The following is a 26,944-nucleotide window of genomic DNA, read 5'->3' as shown; positions in this document are numbered from 1 at the left end:
GTAGGTAGTGACAGTGCGGAGACCATCAGCATATATTTAATCCGTAAGGTGGTAGCTGCACGGTATCAAGTTGACTATTAAAACCAGTAAAGAGGCATCTCTTTCTATGGTGGATGTAGTAATAGTATATTTCCCATGTCGTGATGAATAGCGAATGTAGAAACGTACACCATCACTGCAATCGCAAGGCACAGCACCGCATTCGCATTTATCACCACCGCACTTAAACCTCTCTTTCGCTTGTGTCCGTGTGAAATGATTCAATTTTTAAGTTTTGCGTTTCTTATCGCGATGAAATGTCGGTCTTGAAAGTTCTCGGTTAAGCTGTTTCGTCTTGGAGGTTCTCCCACTTACATACTTAACAATATACTTAATGATATAAGTGAAGTGATTATGAAGTCGCACTCCCTCCTGGTATATGACTTGATATAATTTTCCAAGGGTCGATTGACGATTTAATGAGTGGTAAAAACGTAGAATCTTGTGTGGTTCGTAGGTTCTCACTCTAAAGTGTTCAACCTCGCCAGCCTACATATCTTCTTTCAGCACTCTAAAGTCGACCAATAGACTCGTTCGATAATTTAGAGTCACTCCTTGCACTTTAGACTCGGTGTACACTTCTCCTCGTATGTCCAGGTATTCGTTGAATCGTGCTGTCGAAAGGCTCGTCCATCCAGGCTCTTAAACGGTCTCCTTCTATTTGAGAGGAATGATGACAATGAGGGCTATATCTAAATGCAACTGTCCTTGTCAATGTACAGCACTCGATCTCCTGCAATAAATCTCCATACAATTTTAAAAGAACGTAGGCTGTCACGTATACTGCAATAATACAATTTTCAAATTATCTGACCTGTAGATACTAAAGTGCTTCTTCATAATTGATCAAGATGAAACGTTCACGAACGACGTGCACGTGTTTCATGTATTTGGTTTTGTCGTGAATCGTCTAGAAGTAACGGGACGATTATGTCAAATACTCTTGGGTAAAAAAGGTCGTTGTATCATTTACCCCCACAAGCAAGTCAGCATCACTTTGACAAGTGATCGCCTTCCTTCTTTTTTCTCCACGTGGTGTAAAGTAATGCCTTCCTAGTCAAATTATTCATCTTGGAATTTATCTTGGTCTTCGGGAGTTTGTCACCATGAAGAATAGCCGATGGCTTCTTGTTTCAATTTCAAAGAGGCATCCAAATAGTCTGCGAAAATTCCTTTCTGCGTTTCGTCGTCATTTTTGGTACTGTTCTATCTTGGGAAAGTGATATAATTCGTACGCTTCTTGTAGTTGGTATCCAAGTTCCAGAGCTCGAAACACTTCCTGGGGGACCAACGTTCACGTCAATGCGCATTTTTTTTAAGAGAGTGATCACGAAGTTGGCCTCCGTTGCACGTTTCGGCACACGTGATACCCAAACAAAGAATCAGTATTCTTTGGTAATGGTACAGTTAAACGGGAAGGCAAAAGTCTACGGGAGGCAAGACTTTGCGCATAATCAATCGTTTGTATTCTCTAATGTATTCCACGTCGATGTGCTACTTCAGCAATTGCGGATGCCCTGCTAAAAAGCGGTACAGCGAACCCACGTCCAGATATTTGATTTGTTCTCCGTTCTCATCCTCCGCTGGTGTTCATCCATATAAACTATACCGTGGGTCTAGAGGGTCCACCAGCTTGCAACTTTCCACGATGGGTTTAAATTCGGGATTATTCTTCAAACCGTGGTCTCACATGTGTTCCCACATTTCAACGACTTCGTATCATTGCTGCTTTAACGTATGTGTCCCAGTACAAGTCTTCCATGGTACGTTGTAAAAGCTGATATTTGGTGTCAGGTTGATGGTACCAGGTCAGATATCCGTGAAATAACCATCCATTAATCTCTTACTCAATCTTGGGGTCTTCTAAGTCTCAGCCATTCACTGAATACGTTCAGTGGTCTTTTAGTCTCCTCCGTGTCGGTTTGTTTCAACCGATTGTCTTTCTGTTCGCACAAATAGTGTAGCCATCGCAGTCCTTTCACCGAGCATCGACGTTTGACAGAATTGGTAGTTTGAGGGAGTATTACAGCCAAGGTGTTTTCGGGCATGAATCGTTTGAGGTACATTAAGGAACACACTGTGGCAAAAGTACAAGCTTCTTTATAAGGACCGATTTTTCCCTGTTTCCTAAACAGTTGACGAAATTTTCCATTTCAACGACATTATATGTCAACGTTGGTTCGACAATACTTTAACATTTCTTCCTGAAAGTCGAAGGGGTATAAGGCATGAGTTAGGTACCAAGTATAGAAAACTTCTTTGTTCGGTGCGCATGTTGTCGTGGTTGTAGTAGTGAGCATCAGGCAAATGTGATACAACAGCGTGGTGATTGTCTTCGATATGGCAAAAGTGTAGAAAATATCCTTCAGCCATTTCTGTCATTCCAAATGTTTTAGGCATTCGACTCGAAGGCATCGCTCGATAACCTGCCCCATCTGCATGGATATGATTTTGTCTCCGTTCAAGGTGACTGTGAGGCGTTCGGTGCCTTTTTTTCTCTATAGTATTTCAGACGAAATTGTGCATCCTATCTCGATAAATTGTGAGGCATCTCTGTGGCATATCGATGACAATCTCAACGCTCGATATCCTTCTGACATTTATGTCTGGTCGATACAGTCTAAGATCCATTAGATCCAGACAGCAGTTTAGGTTGAAGTATTTTGTTTCGCTCCCTTCATGAATCTTACTACAGTGTGGGCAATAGCCAAAGATAGGTTCCCTGATGAACGTCTCGCACGCTCGATGAGCAAATCTTAAATTAGGAATATGAATCTTACATGTATTCGAAATCGACCAAATATGAAATTCCCTTTCTCCGTGTCATCTCCCCAATATCATTGGTATTTTTGAATGTAGCGTACGTGTTCCATGTTCACTATTTCTCTCCATATATGACATCTTTACTTTCCTCGACAAACGTGCACTTTTTTTTTGACTGCAAGTAAAGCACAATCACAGGAGCTGAGAGGCAGTTTCTTATGCGTGAAATGTTGTTGGTACCATATGGGGCTGACAAAAATTCTCTAACAAGCGGAGCAATGCAATCGTTCTTTTCATTCGTCACCAGCGGGTTTAGAGGCTTGTGTTGATTGTGGTGCTCCCGATTGTTATACCCGTAGTCACATTTCTCACAGTAATATATGTGTTAGAGGACTCTTGTGATACTGGTAATGGCATCACAGTGAGCATCGTCATGATAGACGTGAATGTATTTTCCTTCTTTGAAATTGTCGCCTCTAAACAACAGAGGTCCGCGCACTTCTTGAGGATGCACATTCAATGTGCAGCGTGAACCCAATACGTATTTCAGGAATGCTGCAAGAGGTGTTGTTGGATAGACAGTCTTGCTCTAACAGGAGTTCTGATTCTATTTGTTGATTGACTCGGTCCGATTTCAGATTCTTCTCTCAATCTCTTTTCCATTCTGCGGAATAGGTCTTGTCAGGATACATTCGTCCTACCACGATGCCTCGAGCTAAACACGTCTTGTTTTAAATGTTGTTAATTAAACGATGTTTCACTTTGTTCTTCGAAGTTAGTACGCAAATACAACACTTTTCTGCGTCAATCCCCTTTCAGATGGGAAACTTTGGTCATGTCCAGTGCAGCTTTTCCAGGATGGTATGACACTTGCCGTTGGATTTACGTACGTAATGAATCTTGTCGATAATTTTGGAGGGTAACAGTTCTGCCAGACTGCTAAGTCGATCCAAACGGATGACTTCAAACTGTATTGATAAATGGAAAGTCTTAAGCGGTTGTCATCTTTGGCTTCACATTGCCTTTTCAGTGTAGCTAACAAAAAACAAAAAAATCAAATCGGAGATGAACGTTTCTGATTTCTCCAGCTACAATTCGGACTTGAAATCTTTAAACTTCACCTTATAAGTCTAGGCTCTTGATCCAAATTTTCTGGAGGAGAATGTATCCGTTTCCCGAAGACGGTAATACTTTTCGGGTGATACTGGTTGTGAACTTTGGCTTGGAGTAGTCTCTCTTGGTGTGATCATAGACGTGGAATATGTTGATCCAGGTTCACTAATGTCGTCTTCAAAATCGCTTGCATGGATTTGAGCGAAGCCTTCAAATCGAGTACGAGGCGATATGTCACGTTTCTGCCTCCAACGTTCTTCTCCTTTCCCAATGACATTGTACGATCGTTTAAATTTGATTGCAAACTTGAAAATATACATAGGATGAGTGTCTTGCTTGAGAATATTCATTCAACTCTCAAACAGTCAAGAAAGATGTTAGAAGGAATACAGATGGAACTTCTGATCAAAGCTTTACGAGGCATCATTCAAACGTTTTCTTCTTCTGATTTTTCCTCCTTTCGAGATAAAAGTAAAGACACTTGTTATATCCATCAGAAGAGAGGACATTGGTCTTCAGGATGTTCACAACGTCAAAATAGGGTAGGTGTAATGACAGCCAAAGGCCGAGATACCTATTATCACTGTCAGGAGTAAGGATATTGGTCTTCAGTGTGCCCTAAGCAAAAAAAGGGAACCAAACATATAAACAAGACGAGGAGGAGAATGCTTCTGACCAAAGCTTTGATAGGTGTCATACAGAAGTTTTCTTCTTCTGACCCGCCCGCCTTTCGAGATAAAAGCGAAGACACTTGTTATATCTGTCAGAAGATAGGACATTGGTCTTCAGATGTCCACAACCTTAGAGTGCTATATCAAAATCGAACCAATCAAAGAAACAAGATGTGGCAGAGAAGGCCTTGGAAAATGAAAAATGAAGAAGATATAGCTCTTCGAAGTGGAAGAAGAACCCAAACCAGTCCAGAAAAAGAAGACGAGAAAAATGTGAAGAAGAAAGGAGGGAAAACCTGTGATAGTGTAGAAATTCAAACTATGGAAAACGAGACAGCGAAACAAAGAGGAGGAACCAAATGAACTGAATGGTGTCAACGAAACCTAAAGTCCTTTTTCAGGGTCACTCATATGCTTCAAAAAAGATATGCTCTATTGCCTTGTTTGTGTGTATGTGTATTAGAATGTGTATTGGTATGTGTGTATGTGTGTTTATTTGTGTATATCAAATTTATGGTTGACCCTATCAAACTCTATGTGTCCCTATGAAAGCATTTTGTCCCTATGCAATTCATTTCACCTACCTGCATACCTACATCAGCGCTTATGCAGGTCAGCCACGTGAAACACTGTTAATAATTCACTGTACGAATGAGGTCAGCAACTTGCAGCACTGTTGCCATTTCCCCTCAGTGTCCAGTACCCGAACGTCACCCATTTTAATTTCCCATATTGCCCCCAAGTGGCTCACAATGTTAAATTCCAATATTGCCGCATAAATGTTTCCGCCATTTTCCCTATATAAACTCATATTGTCCTACAACGGCTAATATTACTAACATCGTCGACCATGCTTGTGACGTTTAAAGCGTGTTGTATAAAAGAGCAGTGATACATTTTGGAGAACAGCCAACTTTTGTTCAGATATGAACATTTCGTTCATCGGGTTTACTTGATAGAATAAATATGAAAAATAACCAAGTTATAATAATGAACAGAAATTCTAGTGTTGGGATTTACGTATCTTTGTCTAAATGTCGTAACCTAAGTCAACAATGTGTCCGCCAATCTCTCTCTCTAATTGTGTCCGTCTTTCTGACTGTGTATCAAGTTGTTATAGTTGTCGTGGTGGTGTGGCAGTTAATTGGGGAAATCAGCAGATAGGGTAAAAAACATGTAAGCTACATATTTCTTGATTACATTTCACTAATCCGAACTCAAGCTCAAATTCTCCCAGAATTTAAGTCCTTTATGGCCATCTGGCTTTTACGACTGGTCAATGTATATAATACACGTACTTCTTACTTATATGTCGAGTGGGAAAAGGAAGCCACGACTGAACGAGATTATACCCCTGCTGAACGCGAACACGCACTTGGGAAATTACTGTATTAAATGTATGATCCGTACGCTATTGGTTGAATTGGGAAGTGCCAATTTGAACCTTTAATTCATACACAGCATGGTACTTAATTTTCATATGTGGGAGTAGAAAAGGTAAAGCCCGACTGGACGCTAAAATATTTCCGGAACTTTGTTGAAACACCACAGATGCACTCTGGATCAAATTCGACCCAGATATCGAAGTCGGGTTGTTCCAGACAAATAATTGTGTATAAACCACATATTGTAGCTAGGATTGCGCTAACCAGCTATGCATTTTCCTACTCTGGTCTATTATGGAATTTGATGTACATAGTGCGCATACATTTTTCGAAATAACAATACACCTATCCAGGTTAGCTCCAGTACGTGAGTGATCACGTAATTCAATGTGTGCATGTGTGTGTGTGCGTGTGTGTGTGCGTTTGTCTGTGTCAGTTTGAGAGAGAGAGAGAATTGGAATTTTAATGTGGCTTTATAAACGTTTCAGTCATGCTGCTACAATGTATGCTGTGTGGTAGTTGATAGTGATATATAGCACTGCAGCATCATATTGTAGACATGTAGTAACATTATCCTGAAACCAGGCCGACAGGTCTTAACACTAACTTATTAATGCTGAGCGCCTAGCGAGGGAGCTGATAGTGGCATTCTTTATAAGTCTTTGGCTGAACTCGGCCAGGGTTCGAACCCACGACCTCCCACATCCGAGGCGGACTCTTTACCCACTAGGCCACAGGAGCGGATTAATTTAATGGTATCTTATGATTAGCTCTCGAGTTGGGTGATTGAGTATCGAGATCGCGAAGTGTTTCCACGCTACGGTACTGATGGTTTGACAACGACGCCTGATAACTCGGATAATTGACTTTATCTACACAAAGAACATTCATTTACCGTTTTATTCATTACCTACAACCAAATCAGATATACTTTCGAAAACGTATGTAATTGTGTGTGGTAATATAACATGAATAAAAATGTTTTATTTTGTTCCCCATGTCGAAAATCATTGGTTTCCATTCATTGATAGCACTGACAGTCGTTGTGTTAACCTGTTGCCAAAGACTAAAAACATTTACACCTACCGTTGCCTTAGCCTGTATCAAGAGTATAAAATGTTATATATATATTTCGCTCCCTTGAGTTTAGGGCCTACCTGAATAATGGAGTGTTATTTTGTAAACAACATATTACATACCTAGTATTTGTCCATGATTATAGATTATACAATAAGATTGTAAGAAACTGGAGGTCTATCGGGTTACACACTTACACAAGTTGAGTCAAAGGTCAAAGGTCAAGTTTGTTTTTGTAGTTAAGAATGTTCTAAAAGGAAGTCGTTTACAAATTTAATGGGGAAATGATCGTCATCCCGGTTCTGTCATTGTGTCTCGTGTTCAGTTTCAATTTGAATGGATTTATTTATTTAAATTATTCACTGGGACTGGAAAGTGTTCTTGAACTTCTGACTAAATTAGTAGCGTCTAAATTATTATAAATTCAGTCAAGGACATTTTGGATTATATCATTGTGATATATCCAGACTGTTGGTACATTAACATATTCGAGACTACTATCACATGAGCACATTTGATATTGAAGTTCATTCAGAACACCAAAAGGAATTAATAATGAATACTCTACACTTTTGAATTAGTGATACAATCTTTAGGACAATGTGGGATGTGATATACCATAGTGCAAGTTATATTTTTACATTTTCACTTTTGTGTTCAAGGGAAATAAGTTGCCTGATGAATTTTACAAAATGGATATAGACCTGCATATGTTGGGTTGGCCTGTTACAAGACATTAGCTTTATATTTACTGATGTGCGTCGTTTTGACCTAGTGGAAGAGTGTGTATATATTCTTACTTTTGCATCAAATTCTAGTTTTGCATGACAATTAACATGATGCTAACATCTTCCCGATGGTTTCCTACATAAATTGCATTCCAGACACGCTCTTATCCTTGAATTAATTTGATTCTAGGCAATGACGAAAAACGATAAATGACGGATATTCATGAAAGTTGTAGGAATATATCTGACTCCGTGAAATAGAATAGTTTATTTCGAACGTGCAACATAGCAAAAGTCATAGTGTCTCTTTAATCAAAATGTGCATAAAAGCCAACAAACGTGCGCAAGAATAAAGCAAGTAAAATTTCAAGTTACAAGTAACTATACGTTTGTGTGTGTGTGTACGTTCCGTTTTTCTTAGCGTGGTGGGGTGGGGTGGGGGCCATGGTCCGGCCCAGAGGAGTTATCAGTATTATATTTTACTCTTTTTTCTGACATTCAATCACAGGATTATAAAGATGTAATATATACTTGTGATTTTATTTTAAAAAGGAGAATCTAAAAATTATTTTCTTATTTGAAAAAAATTTATCATGTGATTAACGAAATAACAAAGTATTATCCAGGTTGTAAGGAACAACCCATCATGAACAATCTAGCCCAATAAATTAAATGGCAGTCCCTTGAAATACACATTAATTTAAGATTGAGCTATAATACGACTGAGTCATTACTTGATTCTTAAATTCAGACATTGCTTTTTTTTTCGGGGTTCAAGCTAGACTTAAATTTTAGGGAGAAGTGACTTCTCCTTTTGGACAGAACAGGGAGAATTTACAGCTGAACAGGTTAAAATGGGAGCAAACCAAGGCACGCAGTACACACGCACACAAAAATGCCTAACCATAACTTGAGCTATATGTATTAATTGTAACGCACCAATTCGCCCGTGCGATAGAAACGCATCATTCTCAAGCTGAAATTGACATCTTCTGGTGGTAATATTATACAACAGCATTGACAATGGTCACGGTCTTTAATTCTCCTGAACTTCCGCTGAAGCCATGTCTTTATCATGGAGAGACCATTTAAGTGTCTAAAGGGGAGTAGGGTAAATGTTTGGAAACGATTGTCTTTCTCTGATTTGTGGTATAAAAAGGGTACCGTTCTTTATTTGAAAGAAAGTAGTAATGAGATGAATAAAATTAAAACAAATACCACAGTAGGAAATAATAATGTAGCCTCATACTACAATCAAATCGCCAATCTCATAAGGAGCACTTTACCCTGAATAAAACTAGTCTTTATTTGTGTATATGCATAATAATCTCGAAATAGAGCCATTACGGCTTAAGGACAAACACGTGGTATACATTTAAGCATAAAGCCAGTGTTTTCTTTTAGATGTGTGTGTTTCTAAACTGAAGCTGCTGCGATCTGGAATTTAATTGTCCATACATCAAAGGATTACTTTTCGTGCATAAAGTTAGGATAAATTTACACTGTTCAAGAGATGTTCAACAAGGTGGTCGCTTCTGAAGTCAGCGCATAAGTTTTTGAAATTTACAAATTATACACAAGTTTTCAAATTAATTTCTCTTGTCCATAGATATGATTAAAATACAGATCACTGATTGGCAAAATGGGATTTGACAGTTAATCACTCATGACGTGTCAGTCTTTGCAAGGGTCGCTTGAAAATATCTCGACGTACGGAAAAGACGCCAAGAACAAGCATTTAGATGCTTGCGTGATATCGAAACATGACACGCCAGACATGTTCGGAGACTCAGGGTTGATTTACAAGTAGGGGACCAAGCTACAATTTTGGATTCAACAACTGTCCAAATCAAATCACACATGGGCACAGTTTTTAACAGATCGTGGTCTTCATTGGATATGTGGCTTTTTTACTGGCATTGTATGAATGTATGCTCTTTTTTTACCTCTCTCTGTTCCTTAGGGTCATCTTATAAATTGCGTTTCCACAAAATCTTAGAGATGCTTTCCATCATTTCTGCGCTTGAAGCATATAAATCGGAACACTAGCTAGTCTATCCACCCATCGTTCACTCGTCAACCAGTAACATCTCTTTCAAGTTTGCTAAGCTTAACGACTACTAAATACATTTATATCTTGGAAAGCAACACATGATTATGAAGCCTGACGAATGGAGAACGTAGGGATGTCAAAGTAGTCCAAGAACTGATATAATAACTCGTTTGAGAAAAGTGAGACAAGAAGAGCAAATGTTGGCTGAGAAGCAACACAGACAGCAGCAAAAGCGACAAAAACAGTTTCAAGAGAGAAGCTTTGTTGATTGTAGAGTAGTCACTGATTAGTGTTCTTTCATCTTCTGTAGAAGTAGACCCTATCCTGTGGGAAAGATTGCAGCGTGACCGGGTCATCATCACATAAGTGAAGGGGAGGAATTGACAAAAAGCAGCCCTATGATACGTGTGTGCGTATCTTGTATGTCTTATTTAGGGTTTAGCTTTGTGACTATAAATACTTACTAACATTGCTTATGTGATATTGTGTGAGTGGTAGTTTGGTGTAGGTATGTATGGTTTTTGTTGTAGTATAGTGTGCTTCTACGTAAAAAGTGGAGAAAGTGTTTGCTTTATACCCGCTTACTATACTGTTTCATGTTATGGTCATATGTGGTGTGTATTGTAGTTTGTATGAGTGGTGTTTTCCTTTACGTCCGTGCTTCAGGAATATAATGCGAAGTGTGTGCCAGTCTGAATTAGCTGGTCGCGCATAGCCAAAGGGATGTAATCGACTTAAATCAATGAAAATAAAGAAAAAACATTCATTGACGCCTGAATATCCAACAACTGAACAGAGCACAGAAGATCATAAAACTCCAGACGCACCTGGAAAATGTTACTTTCACCTGTACCAGCTGTCCAAGGACGTTTGGCGACGAAGTTGCCCTAGACGAAGAGAGGGAGCAGAAAAGGGGCATAATCATTATTTTAAGCCCCACTTTTCATGCAAGATACTGCTAAGGGGGCGACCAATACCTTTCATAATGCTGAAGATCGTGAACTGGTATTTAGAGTTGTAGTCGTAGCAACAGCGCCGGGAATGGGAACCTGAGCGAACACAACATAATACACATGCACAGCCCCGACTTCAGAGGGAAGAAAGAATATTCAGATTGCATTTAACGGTGGATCGGTACTATAAACGCACAATACCATTGCTTGAGTGATGGTGCATTTTGTAGACTGGTCCTTTGATTTGTATTTAATGTTTATACACATTAATTTTTTTACTTGTATTATAAATTGATACATAAGAGTGTTTTGTTTGTATGTCTTTGTAAAATATTGAAAGAGTTTCTTTTAGGTCCCATCTACTACCTGCTTTGGGTGTTTTGTATGTGACATGTGTTTTGGTGTGAGTGAATGTTTTCCTTCTTGATCGTGGTTCAGGCATATCAACCGACACGGAAATTACATTCGATTTATTTACAAGAAGCTTGGCAATGGATGGTGGATGTGGAATATCTTGTAGAACAGATGGTGGTGTAATCCAGTCATACACTGTATGCCAAGGCACGAGTCTTCCATAAAAAGAGCTAGAGGTCTTGTCAAAGAACGGTGGAGGAGGAAGACTTGATAATGAAAGAGCTCTTGATATTAAAACATTGTAGATTGGGCAAACTGAAGAATGCAGTCGATAGCATTGTGGAAGTAAATTATGTTTAAACAGATATTGACTTGCGTGTATTGGTCCTACCCATTGCTAGACAGTGAGAGAAAGGAGACAGCTGCCTTACATTTATCTGTGATTTTTAGTAAAGACAAGAACGGACAGGATAAAGAATATCTGAGCATAGGAGAAAATATAAGGTAAAGAAAAGGAAAAATAAAGAATTTGAACGACTGAATAAAAATTGGATGAAGGTCCAGGAAAATATTAGATTTACACCCAATCTTAAATTCCAATTATTGTTTACCGAATCGGGGTCTTGTAATAAAAATGAGAATTAGCTACATCGAAGTTTGATAATTGAAACATTCCTAGCATATTAATAACAGCAGCTCCTCTTTACTCCCAACCTCTTCTGGACTAACGCAAAACAAGGCCAGAAGCCAGAAAACCATTAATTACGATTTATTAGATCCAAGATAAGTTATTTTCTCCGCTAGCTATATGATTTTAATTATTCGACACATTGGTATCTCATATCTTATGCTTGTTTACACTTTTTTGTCATTCAATGTTAACATTTATGTCTCATTCTGTCAATCTTAACTTTATAGAAACAATGTTATTTTTTGCAAACTTAAATGACCAATATGACTAGATAAGTATAGTATTACGTTATTAAAATTAAAAGTGAAACGTACGTTCTAAAACTGACCACTGGTGCTTATTCCACCTGTAACATGAATACCATTAGTATGTATTTCCAAATATGGTGTGTGGCGTTAATTTATGTATAATTAGCTCAAGACATAATAATGCAATTTGGCACGGAATACACTCTTGATTGATGAAGCCCTCCTATGGTTATGAAATACATAGCATTAAAATATAATTGAATCAGGTGCCCATAAATAGTAAATAGATTTGTCATTATCATTCCTATCATTTAAAGCATTCTACACTCTGTGTGTGTGTGTGTGTGTGTGTGCGATTTTGATCTTAACATAGCTTTAACACTTGTTCAATCATATCGCTACGATGTCTGCAGTGTGTCATTTTATTTTGATGTCTAGTACCAGGGCATAATGGCGCAGACAATGTCTACATGTAAAACTAGACCCATGCTTCTACAAATCAATATCGGCATGTAACACTAAGACCTATGCTTCTACAAATCAATGTCGGCATGTATAACTAAGACCTATGTTTCTACAAATCAATGTCGGCATGTAAACCTAAGACATGTGCTTCTACAAATCAATGTCGGCATGTAACACTAAGACCTATGCTTCTAAAAATCAATATCGGCATGTAACACTAAGACCTATGCTTCTACAAATCAATATCGGCATGTACAACTAAGATCTATGCTTCTACAAATCAATGTTGGCATCTACAACTAAGACCTATGCTTCTACAAATCAATGTTGGCATGTAAAACCAAGACCTATGCTTCTATGATTACTGAATACTTTTGTATTCTCTATTGTCGGAATGGTCTAGCGTTTTTCTTGTTGAAAACTGAGTGTTTTTTAATAAAAGTAGACTTCTTAATTGCCCGCTTCCACATATGCGAAATCTTACAGCTCTCTCAGACAGTAGTAATTTATACTATTGTCCTCGACAACCTTTATAAGAAACATTGAGACAGTATAAATTATCATACTGCAGACATCCTAGCGACAAATTAATTAAAGCTACTTTACAAATCCAAATCACACAAACACACACACACACACACAAACACTGAAACAGAATTAGAGTGTACTGTATCGTTTGAAAATGTCAGGGTAGAATGACACTTTAGATCGACGACTCACGTCCTCGTATCGCTGTCCCATCAATTAATCACATTTTATTTTTCTCGTCTTGACCCAAAGCACATAGTTAATTACTGCTGTCATAGACGAACGATCTATTAGGAGGTGAACTACTTTTTTCCTTACTCTCAAGAATGTTTCTTCAAAATATTTTATATTTCAAACCAACTTGAAAATAAACCGAAATGAGACATTTCAGCAACAATTATAATGTGTTTGTTTAAAATGCATCTTTCTCTTTGATCGAATTCAATTCCATAATCTTGATTTGCATTGCAAGCTGATGGCTGACAATTTCACATTTTAGAACTGAAGTTATTAATGACAGTGCACGTCTTTCAGATATGGGAATAAATGGCATATATGCTGTATGTATAACTATGCTTACACTATTACACTAAGTTGAAACGAACAACTATAATGGTAAAAAGGGTGTGTATTTTAATATATCAAAACAAAAACCCTTTCAACAGTATACGTCTTTCCAAAGAAAAATAGCAGGAAACAAAAGTTCAAGTGAAGTGATTTGGTTTTCATAGGAGGGATTTTTCCTGACAAAGAAACAAAGAACTATACAAAACGTCCGACTGGATTAAAGCTTAATATCACATATTGTCAATTCGCCAAAGTCAATGCTCTCCTCCGAACATACTCACTGTGTGATAGAAAGTGCCAAAAATCACCATAAAACATTTCATGTTTCAAACAAAATATGTATGTATGTATGTATGTATGTATGTATGTATGTATGTATGTATGTATGCATGTATGTGTGCATGCATGTATGTATGTATGTATGTATGTATGTATGTATGTATGTATGTGTGTATGTATGCATGCATATATATAAACTTTTAGAGAGCACATTCTGAAATAATGGATGTAAAGTACCCAAGAGATTTGGTTTTCTCGAGATTAAATTTGTGATATAAAACGGCCCTCTTGGGTTAAGTTGTCCCTTAAGTTTGGTCTCGTCCAACTGGGCAACTGCAGATTAAATGTAGTCATTAAGATATGATGTAAAATATTGTAAGTATCTATGTTTATCACGAATTTATCCGTAAAGTAATTAGCATGTCGGATACATTGTACTAGACAAATTCACTTTATTGGCAAAGTAATCACCCCGTTCGATCAATTAAACTAGACAACATGAATGAAGCAGCGAAGTAATCAACATGTTGTATCCATCACGCTAGCAACATGACTGTAACAGCGACACAATCACCATATTGCATCCATTACGCTAGACAAACTATCAGCAAAGCAAACACCATGTTGGATTCATTGTTCTATGCAACTGTAATGCAAAGTAATCACAATATTGCATCCATTACGCACGACAACTTGACTGAATCAGCAAATAATCATCAAGTTGGATCCATTATGCTAGACGAATTGACTTTAACAGCAGTAACATGGTAACATGACATTTCAAGAAAGGTGAGATGGAGAGGTACATGATTGATACATAAACAGACGGACGAACGATGTGAGACTATTTTCCCCAATCAGACTTATGTATCAACCATGTACACTGGATTATATAAGAATACATTGTTAAGTGCAATTTATGACATAAAAGCGTGTGAGGTTGTTAATTAGTATACTGGGATACATATATGGAATTCATAAAAGTGATCTGACATAACTTGTCACTGACAAAATACTAAAGAAGTTTTAGTATCGTGTCATGCATCTTGGAATCCCAGAACATATTTCAGTTTCATACTTGGCTGGGATTGGAAGACTGCGGTATTGACCTGAAACATAAAAGGGAATGGTTTAATTTACTGTCACATCGAATTGATTGGCTTAATTTTGCTTTCCTAAATAGGCAAGTGAATGTATTAATTATAATCGTCCTCGTCATCATCTTTTTCATCGCCATAGTCGTTGTAAAATAATAATCAAATGGACTTTAAATTTTAATGTATCGCAATAAATGAACTAAAGCTGCAAGTTTTATCCGTAAATAAACATGAAGATACTTTTTGCATTTGTTTTGCATGTATTGTATCATCAAAATATGCCCATGGTATAAAGGCAACTGAAGACCCATCGCAAAGGAAACACGGTTACTAACGACCGCTTTTGATCTGAGCTGGACATTATTTTTCATCCTTCTAATCACGAATCAGGCAGACAACATATTGTAACATTGGATACAAACTTAAAGGATGTACTCACTTATTTCAGACCTTTCTTAACACACAATCCTTGTTGACACCACTGCACGAAAGGAGAAAAAATATTTAAAAGTGATACTTTATGCATATTTGAAAGAATAGAAGAAAGCAAAACCTTAGATTGTGAAGCAATAGACACATCTGTTTCTTAATGTGATTGATTTGAAAGTTACTATATATAGCTGAATAAATGACCATATTCAAGTTGGAAATATTTCACAAGATATTAAATGGTTTCTTTAAAAACCAAAAATAATTTAATTAGAAATTACGTTCCTTATGTCATAACCATTTTTAACGAACTGTCATCTGATTAATGAGTTTCTTCCAGCCTAGAAGTCCAACCGTGACGATCTTCATAATTCTTAGCAGAGAGAGGAAGAAAAAGAGACAGCGAAGGAGACAGAGATAGAGAAAGAGATAGAAACAGAGACACACAGAGTGAACGAGAGAGATTACCATATTTATTCCACACGTAGTTCCAGGAGCTGCACTGAAATATGTATCTTGGCATTTGAATGTTGTTGGATGCGTGCAATACATGAACCGACAAATCCTTCCAGGCAGTACCTTTAAGAAACACAAAAACAAACAAACATTTTTACATCGAGGTTGCATGGGGTTACGTGATCAACCAGCCTCACTAGGCTAAATCGTTTAATCTTGTATTAATGGCACTCGATCATAGAATGCAGCTTTGGAAACGAACTATTACACGGTGTTCACCCACTATATTAACACTCAAAACTACAAGCAAGTCCCCAGATTCAGGCATATAACGTTGCAAAGACAAGCGATGCTTAATTTGCAAACATATGCCCGAGACCAAATCTTTCCGACGTTCGACAACAGGAATTAACTTCACAATCAATCAATATTCAGGATAATGCCAGTAATTGCGCTAGGAGACAATCTTATTTATAACACACGGTGAAATGAGTTATTCTCTAACCAAGATGTGTTTCCGTCCTTAGGACACAACTTAAAATTAGGTCATAACGTACTGGTTAGTTATGCTATACATACACAAGAACCTCTAGTCTATTAGATTTGCTCAACTTTGTGCTGTTACATTTCTTGGAATAAATTGCCTTTAGTGATTATAACATTTAAGAGTGCAAAAGTATATGTATTGTATGTTCAATGTTTGTTTTTGCAAATGTATGTTGTTCTTTCCCCTGACGAAGAAATTGCTTAGCTCGAAGCTTTGGGAAACCTTTTGGAATTTGCACCGTTATTAGCATATATATATATATATATATATATATATATATATATATATATATATATATATATATATATATATATATATATATATATATATAATAGTACTAGAGTTATGAGGAGGGATAATAAATGTAAAATAATATAAAATACAACTTATGCTAGACTGTCTTACATTCAAAAGGAAAACTCAACGAACACTTAATTTAAAGCATTACATATTCATTCATTACATCCACATGTGAAGGGGCGAACTATATTTCTGGGATACAATAATATGAACCCAGTCCTTCTTTTTCCCGAATACAATGTCCAAAGTGAAATAATTGATGTAAAGCAGTAACACTTCGTCTGTTTAACACGTCTATGAAAATCATATCATACATCATGTAGGAACATTAATAAAAGAAAACTGAATAGTAACCAAGACACAAGCAAGATCGACTTTGTTTATCCATGCCGTAATTCCAGATGGAACAGAAATGAATAACTATAAGAAGAATGAAGTAAAAAATTGATGCAAAAGAGCAGCAACGCAATCATGAAACTAATCTTTCTAAAAAGCAACAGTTGTCAACAAGGAAAATCATGCAGTTGTCTAACTTAACGTTGGAAACATGTATGTTTCTCAGGACGGAAAAGTAAAGAAACGAACATGTAACTATTTACCGCATTGTATCTCAGTAAATCTAATGCGGATGGTATGCAAGTATGCTAAACTGGTCAATAAATGTGTCCTATATTTCTTTAAAGAAAATAAACGATGAAAGGTTTCTCAAAAAAGTCCAGAATGTAGGGATCTAAATTATGAATACATACGAAGCAGTATATAATGTCATCTGTAAATTCAAAATTTCCAGTAACTGTAGTTTTTTAAGGGACAGTAATGAAAAGAAACAGAAAAGTGTTGCCTCACATAATTCGTTGAAACTTGAAAATTAAGCAACATGCATGCAATACTTTAGCCTAACTTTGAAAACGAAATTTTATGTATCACGTGAAAATCAGTAATGCGAATTGATTGATCCATTTTAGATATGTACTAAACCTACATTCATACCAATAGAAACGTTGTATCAGGAATAAAGAGGATTATCAGTGATGTCATGAACCAATTTAAATTGTATTTGCATGGTCAAAATCTTGGATTGCACCTTTTGTGGCTTCAGATGATTTCATGTGTGTAATTGCCCGTCAAACCTCATGCGGGAGAACACATGGAATTCAAATGGTACTCTAAATTTATTGCCGCTTAATGTGACCTGAAATGCTTCCTTACCAGTGTTTAAAACGTTAGCCGCTTATGTTCGTATTATTGTTAGCTTCCCATCATTTATTCTAAACTATATCTAGTTTCATCTTACAGCAATTGGTCGTCTCTAATCTGTAAATGCACGAAAATGTAGTAATTCGGACACAATATTAAGACTTCTGCAATAAATAATTATGTTAATAGTTGGCATTGTTCGTAACTTGTTTTAAATTGTCCTGTTAGCACCTCGTTTAACATTTATATGGAAGGACAACAATCAGGTACAATTAAGACAATGGAACAACAACATATCAGGTACAATTAAGACATTGGAACAACAACATACCAGGTACAATTATGACATTAGAACGACAACATACCAGGTACAATTAAGACATTGGAACGACAACACACCAGGTACAATTAAGACACTGGAACGACAACACACCGGGCACAATTAAGACACTGGAACGACAACATGCCATGACGAATTATATATTTTCCATATGTTGTCATATGTCATGTTTTTATCGGCTAATCATCAGAGTTTGTTCTCTCTTTTTTATTTCAGATTCGTAATCTGCAAATAAACACTGATACCAATTATAGCGGCAATACTAATATTCTCATAAGTTATTTACTCATCAGAAGGGATTTTCAACTCAACATGCCAGGTTTTTTTTTCTCCTCAGAAACAATATCAAAATGAGTTGAAGAATAAGAAAATAAATGTAATCCAATCATGTATGTTCTAAGTCACCAAACTAACATTGTTCTCCAAATTGTTTAGTAAATAATCGAACGATTTTGCTCTGGTTTTTAATTGTTATTTGTTTGTCTTTGTTTTGATATTTTTGGTACTTCGTTCACAATACCTTTAAAGATTAACTATTTAGTTAAACGTAAAAACACGTGAGCAAAGCCATATTAAACACCGTCGATTCATTTACCTTATTTTATTAATTTTGGTGTTGACTAAAATGTGTTCTGTTCAGACATCTATTTTACAAGAACCTATTTACGGTTGTGATGTTTTGTCTTTCATTTAATATCGTCTTTGCTTAATATTTCCTCGTTTTACCTCAATCATAAACAATTCCTTGTAACACACCAATATTGTTAAGTACCTCTATATATGTAAAATTCATGGTGTCTGTTTTAAAATATCCGATTTTAGCAATGAGCTCATCTTGACTAGTTCATCAGGTTATAATCTTTAATCTTATCACATAAATCGGTAAAATACCAATCGAAAGAGGTTGTTATAGACCAAACCATACATTCTTTCATGTTTATGTAGCTTTATTTCCTTCTTTCTTTTAGTTTTTATGTGACTTCATTTCTTTCTCTTTTTTTCCAACTGTGACAAACTAGCGTCGTTAGCATTAACTTTATCTTCAAACTTCTTCATAGAAATTTACAACCACCAAATAATCTATCAATTTTTCATCTTTTTGCCTGTTTTTTTTTTTTTTAATTTCTCAGTATGAGTCCGGAGGGCAGATATGTAACTGCTTATCTTTCGTTCGCATTTTCGTCTGTATCACGCAGCAAGAGCTGGAAATTTAAATGTGGTGTACAATAACATCAAATATGATTCATGATTAAAACTATGTGGCAACGACGGATGGTCTTGATAACAAATATTGTTCGATTTCTTGACGATATTTTGATTTTCTAATTAAACGAACGATACCGATTTCACTGGTTGAACACAACATGCATGGGCTCTAGTGAAAACAGGTCTTAAAACGACGCCGCAACAAATATTAATAGGGAACACGTTATAAAAGTAAAAGCTTTCATTATTGTTGAGATTTTAAATAGCATATTATGAACCATTTTATACCATGATTCCTAAACCATTTTCTCTTTCGTCTAAACAATTGTTTACCAGCGTAATGGAAAGACTTCTTTTATAAAAGTAGTTGTTTGAGGTGTGATTAATGTAACAAATTCATCAATTACATGACACACATAGCACATCATTTATAATTATTTTCTGTGTTTTGGACTTTCACTAAAATTATATCGATGTTCAGCATAGCTACTCTAGCTTTGATATGTATGCATCTTGTTAATTAATCTTATGTGCTTGAAATTTACTAAGTTGACATTCAATGTAGAAATATCATTCAAAAGTGCAATAAATCCGTACAATAACCTATTCCATTTCTTCTTCATGTAATCAACGTTTTATTCCGCCTGCAATTTGTTCCAAAAGTTAATAGGAAAAAAACCTCTTTAAATACATCACTCAGTACATAATTAAATCTGATAATTTGTATGCTTTCTTTATTTTGTATGTCCATTATGTCCAGCTACCGGTAGGTTATAGCTTTCCAGGTTGTTTTCTCCATCGAAAGGCGTCTCACTGTTGTAATAATGTGCGTAGTTGATGTTAAAACTTCTGAGTAGAGTACATAATTTTTTACATGGGGAAAATTGGGTTTAAAATCCTAGATGAGTTGTGGATAAGCCGGAAAACGTACTGATTAACAACATAATCATGATGGGTACAGTGTTGGCTTTATAAACTTATATTTGTCTTCTGGAGTGGGTGCTAAGATTTGAAGTTAAAAGAAGGAATTTTAAGGCCTGGTGTGACACAAAGCACAATTATACTGTTTATGTTCTAGGCCAGGATTGCAAGCATGATCCGGATAAACAATACATGTACGTACGCCGAAAACTGTATATTAGGAACAGTTTGGAATTTCTGTACAAAGGAACATTTTTACTTTAAATTCTCTCAGATTTTGGTAATATTTACATAGTAAACTGTGTTATGTAGTGTTTCATTTTCAGACTAATGTCTTATGAGAACCGTATATCCTTCAATATATGGTTCTAGTGTATCTTTGGATTATGTCTTTTGTGAAAATGTGTGGACTAAGCAAATCTGAATATGAGCTTTCTTTTTCTTCTGTCTATACTCTGCATCTGTTTGCACGGTCTTCCTAACACAAACTATATTATTTACTACACACTGTCACTGTAGCCATTACATTAAGTTGTGCTGAACTTTCTGAACCTGTCCAAAGTATTGTGGCAAAATAAGCAATGCAAAGAACATTACTTTCCTTGCTACTAGAAAAGGAAAACAGCAAGCCATTAACTAGATCAGCTACAAACTCACAATCTGGGGTCTTGTGTAGGGAAGATGTGAGTACTGTTGCTATACTTCTAGAAATAAAAACTCATTAATTCATTAGTAACCTAGTATATGAGATAGTATCCCATATGTTCGATAAACGTAAAAAATTCGATCTAATGAAGGAAGTGTAAGTTGTAAATTCTGAACAAAATGATATAGTTGGAAGAGAAACTTGAAAGAACAGATTGAAACAATACCTAGAGGACATAAGAAAAGAAAGTGAAAAGCTAAAGGAAGAATTTTAAAAAAATGAAGATCGCTCGAAGGAAGCCATAAATACTGCACACTCTAATAAGCAATACTTAGGAATAAAAAGCAGCAAAAATGTTCGACCTCCTAGAATAACAAAATCAAAATTTCAGAGCAACTTTTGCAGATATTGTAAAAAATGTAACATGCCAAGTAGCAGTTAAAAGGAATATTTTTGCAATACATCGGATCCCTAGGAATGATGGTACCCCAAAGACTGGAATTGTGAAATTAAGAGCAAATTTAATGTAAGAAGTGTGGAAGATGTCACTTGGCAAAATATGCGACTCAAATAAGATGACCACCCATCACAAAATTTAATCTTCCCGATATTACAATTGCAGTCTGCATGCCAAAACAAAGGCTGGTCAAATGTACACATCTGACCCTTTTGATGACGTGAATAAAACAATATATCCCAATTCAGATGTGAAATAAATTTTAGTATAATAATAGTGATTTGGCTTACAATTCGATGAATAATACTTTGTTCCAAAGATGTAAAAAACAAATGTATTCTCGCCTACATATATAAGGGGTAGAAAAAAGTTTATTTAATAGCAGGACAAAGCCTATAATGGGTACTAAATTTCACGTGTCCTTGCAGCTTAATTAGGACTTATGCTAGTCTTGGTCAAATAAATACATGTCTATGTGCATGCATGTATGTATGCATGTGTGTATGTATGTATGTATGTATGTATGTATGTATGTATGTATGTATGTATGTATGCATGCATGTGTATATGTGTATGTGCTTGTGTTTCACTAACCTTTATACACCTATAGAAATGTCCAACAAATTGATGAAGAACTTGTATATAATTGCTTTTATTCTTTTGGTAAAGGAAGAAAAAAAAGAATAAAAGCTCTGTTTTATAGTTTTATACAGCTACATTGTATTGATGTTAACAGTTTATAAGTAGATCAAAACCATGTGTACAACAGACTGCATGTTTCTTATGGGCAACGTCATATATGTACCAAGTGATGCATGTCATTGTACTACATTAATCACTTGTTTAAACACGTTGTGGTTGTGCAAGAGTGTATCCAAAGGTGTACGCGAGTTCTGTTTATGGTATTGATTGTGTAATTCATATTTATGTTAGCTCTACGAAACTTTAACTCAAATACAGAACTAATAATGGAGACCCACATTAATTTTTCATCAATGAAGTTTAGGAGTCTATATTGGTTCCAATTTAAAAAGAAGGAGTCTACATCGTTCCAATTTAAAAAGGAGTCTACACAGTTCCAATTTAAAGAGAAGAGATCATTTATGTTGTGAGAAATATGTAAATCATCCATTATGTGTCTACTTAAGAAACGTACTATTTATGAACCAAATGTGAAAATTACACCAAAAGATGTCTTTATAGAAATACAAAACCTTTATTATCTTGCCAACTTTCTCATCTTGCTTGCAAAGTAAATTATATACAGAACACGTTGTGCATGAAAAATCCAAAATCTCGCCTAATATAAACATTGTGTTTATCGCTTAAAAGGCTGGCCAATATGTTGTCAAAGTGAAAAACAGAACTGACGAGTTTAAGAAAAGGTGGACACCGAGGTCAACATTGTGTATTCACTTCTTATTTTTTCTTTACTTTCGCATTAGATGAACAAACAGTCAATGTAAAACACCATTGAGGTTGTAAATAAGAGCTTATTTTTTACAATATTTGAGAGGTTACGTGTCTGTGTGCGTTAATGTGTTTGCGTGAGTGTTGTGTCTACGTAAAGGAACATGAGTATATCGCAGGGTGGAAAATAATCTTAAAGTAATGCCACAACACCTGGCCGGGTGGTTATATAGAGCAACATGTATAATCCTGAAAACTTATGTTCAATTAAAAATGGCAACTAGCAATGCAATTTGAAATCAAAATAGAAGAAAAAAGAATAAAAATAGTAAAACCCTCAAAATGTTAACATTTTGATCACTCTTCAGCACACAAAAGTCGAGTACACTTTTTTTCGGTCCGTGATACTTCCTCTTGACATAGTGTGTGTGTGTGTGTGTGTGTGTGAGTGTGTGTGTGTGTGTATGTGTATGTGAGTGTGTGGGTGCTAATAGTGACAACGATTTTTAACAGCACTGGGCATCATGCCGCAGACATATAGCATCATGTCCCACCCAGTCACATTAGCAAGACCGACCATCCCTAACATAAACCGCCTGATGATGAGCGCCTAGCAAGGTAGAAGTCAGTAATATATTTATAAGCACTGGTATGACTCGACATAAGTTCGAACCCGCGACCTCTCGCATCCGAGACTAAATAATGTATCACCAGAGAAATCGTAAACTTTCACACACACACACATGTATATATATATATATATATATATATATATATATATATATATATATATATATATATATATATATATATATATATATAATTATCTACGGAAGCAGCTATTATCCTAAAGTATTTAGCATTTAGTTCGAACTTTACTATTGACAGGACTTATATTTTATCGCACTATATAACCAGAACTGAGTCCATCTTTTCATGAACTCTATAAATATATATATGTATTGTTCATTACTACTTTGCTTGAACAGTGTAAATACTTAAATACCACAAACAGGATTCTTGAGTGAAATAGGATTTGCGAGCGTATTGAGAAGGTGCTTATAATTCAGCACACTTCCTGCGCACACTGACACTTAGATTTGGTACATACCCCACAGTAAGCAGATCCACGTCCGACGATGAGTTGACACTGCATAGACGGCGTGTACTTCTCACCAGGCAGTTTCCTCATAAACGTGTTCCATTGGTCTATTTCGGCTTGGGTGTAGACAGGTTTACTGAATAAACAATTTCTGAAATATGAAACGGATTGTTCACAGCGACAGACATATATATATATATATATATATATATATATATATATATATATATATATATATATATGCATACTACCTAGCTAAATAACGACCCACCCACGTTTATACTTGTATCCGTGAGTGCGCTCCAACTTCAATATATACATACAATTTGATCGAATGCTTTTATATTATATTTTCATTGATTATTGTAACATTACAATTCAAGTCCTGAGTCTAATGACCAACCAGGTTCCACAAATTCATGTTAAAATCTGTGTTCTTCCTGAACAACTGATCACGATAGGCACCTTTACGAAAATACATCTTCAACGAATGCAGTTCTTTATCATATGTGTCTCTATACAGATTGTACATCATATGTGTCTCTATACAGATTGTACATCATATGTGTCTCTATACAGATTGTACATCATATGTGTCTCTATACAGATTGTACATACTTATTCACTAGTGACTTCTTAAACGCCTCCACGGAGCAATTAGAAAATAGCCAGGGGTTCTTGGAGTATGCCTTGTTGGGATCGAAATCTGCTATAATGCGAGTCATAATAAAGCCATCTTCAGCCTTACAAGCTGTTGCATTGTCTTCTCCGTCATGTGAAGCTCCAAGGCTGGAACAGAAAATACAAACAGGAAAGTTAAACTCCATACAATATGTTGACCTCGATTGATCTCAATGTATATCGCAGCGAGTGCCTTACATAATCTCCAGAATTGAAGAATAACAATAATGTTTGCATCCTGTTTCTTTCTAAACACTGCACCATTAACATATTTTACATATGAGGTAATTGAAATTCCTACAGGATGTAGGTAAAGAACGATATACAATATATGATACAATGTTCTCTGGCATAAACAAAATGGTCATGTAAATTTCTTACGAATTAATAAATTAGTCTTTGTTATTATACTATTGTTCTTAAAAAATAGCATTCTTGCAAATATTGAAAGGATACTAATTCATATACAACCAAGGACTTCAAACAAAAAATGATACTTGACTGAACAATAATTTATATCGCAAACAATATATACGGTTTTGTTTCATTGATTAGTTTCAATATGTAATTTTCGTTTAGAAAAGTAAATGCGACCCTTCCGTTTACATAGAAAATTCAAAGTGGACACCTTGCGTTGACATGAAGAATTCAAGGGAAATATTTGCAACTCATTTTTTCATCTAATCTCTTTCACATAAATTGATTGTGTACACATACACAATACAATTATTTGGATTAAAAATGGTTGATTTAGGATCTTATAATTTTTACTCCTTGATCTTAAATTCAAACACACAAATACACACACAGACGCATATATATATATATATATATATATATATATATATATATATATATATATATATATATATATATATACATATACATATATATATACATATATATATACATATATATATATACATATATATATACATATATATATACATATATATATACATATATATATACATATATATACACATATATATATACATATATATATACACATATATATACATATATATATACATATATATATACACATATATATATACATATATATATACATACATATATATATACATATATATATACATACATATATATATACATACATATATATATATATATATATATATATATATATATATATATATATATATATATATATATATATAGACATATTTGTATGAATATATTATATCTTGGTATATTATTGATGAATGTTGAAAATTTCAGCAGAACTCAATTTATATAAAACAAAATATAGTGTACATAACACGTATATTCAATACGTATATCCAAGAAGTTTATAAATAAGTAATCATAATGTATTATAAATTAATTTTAAAACATCGCATCATTTTTAAATACATATTAAACTTGTTTAGATGATATTAGTTTATGATTTCATTAGTTAAATTATTCTGCAAATTTTAATTATATACAAATATTCTTAACTGATTGTAAACAGGAGACATACTTTAAAAAAATTGATTAATAAATCACTTAGAATGTTTTGGAATTTAGACCTTTCGGATATACCTTATTAAGACGGTGAATCTGATAGGTTTCCTTTAGCGGACATTCCACCTCATAATCAGCTATAACAATAGGTTGAAAAAAGAAATCTTGCAATGTAAAGGGACTCTTGTTAAAATGTGTGCGGCAACATGAGATGAAAATGATTGATCGATACTATTTTCTATGGTTTGGTCTATGTTGGTTCATTCGTTTAGATATGTGTTGACTTGTCTGTTCAATATACTGGATGCCACATTGTTTGCATGTAATAATGCGCAAGAAACTTTTTATATGCGTTATGAAACTAATTGTGCAAAATCAAATGTTATTTATTTATTACATGCACAGAATGTTTTGTTAAAATCTTACTATGCTTCTCGTACATTTGTAATGGATTTGATGGTACAAAATTCAAGCAATAATTGATTCATATGCAATCTAATGATGAATATTTTCTGACATTTGACACTTGTTCAATATATCCATTTATGTTTGTGTTTAATTTTTCATATCATTTGTGCCTAAAAGGTCTTATACAGTCCTTTGTTCCATCAGCACAATATGGTCCTGAATAACCCTGAATGATTAATCCTCACATTCTACCGCATTTTTGCATTTTCAGATTTTTTCGAATATCATAGTTGTAAATTTCTTTAATTATAAATACATAGTTAATAAAGGACAACAAATGAATATAATTAAATGTCTCTATTG

This window comes from Sinohyriopsis cumingii, chromosome 15 (assembly GCF_028554795.1).
Source record: "Sinohyriopsis cumingii isolate HCF-2022 chromosome 15, ASM2855479v2, whole genome shotgun sequence".
NCBI lineage: Eukaryota > Metazoa > Mollusca > Bivalvia > Unionida > Unionidae > Sinohyriopsis > Sinohyriopsis cumingii.
The sequence above is the reverse complement of the archived record's forward strand: the minus strand, read 5'-3'. Positions refer to the sequence as shown.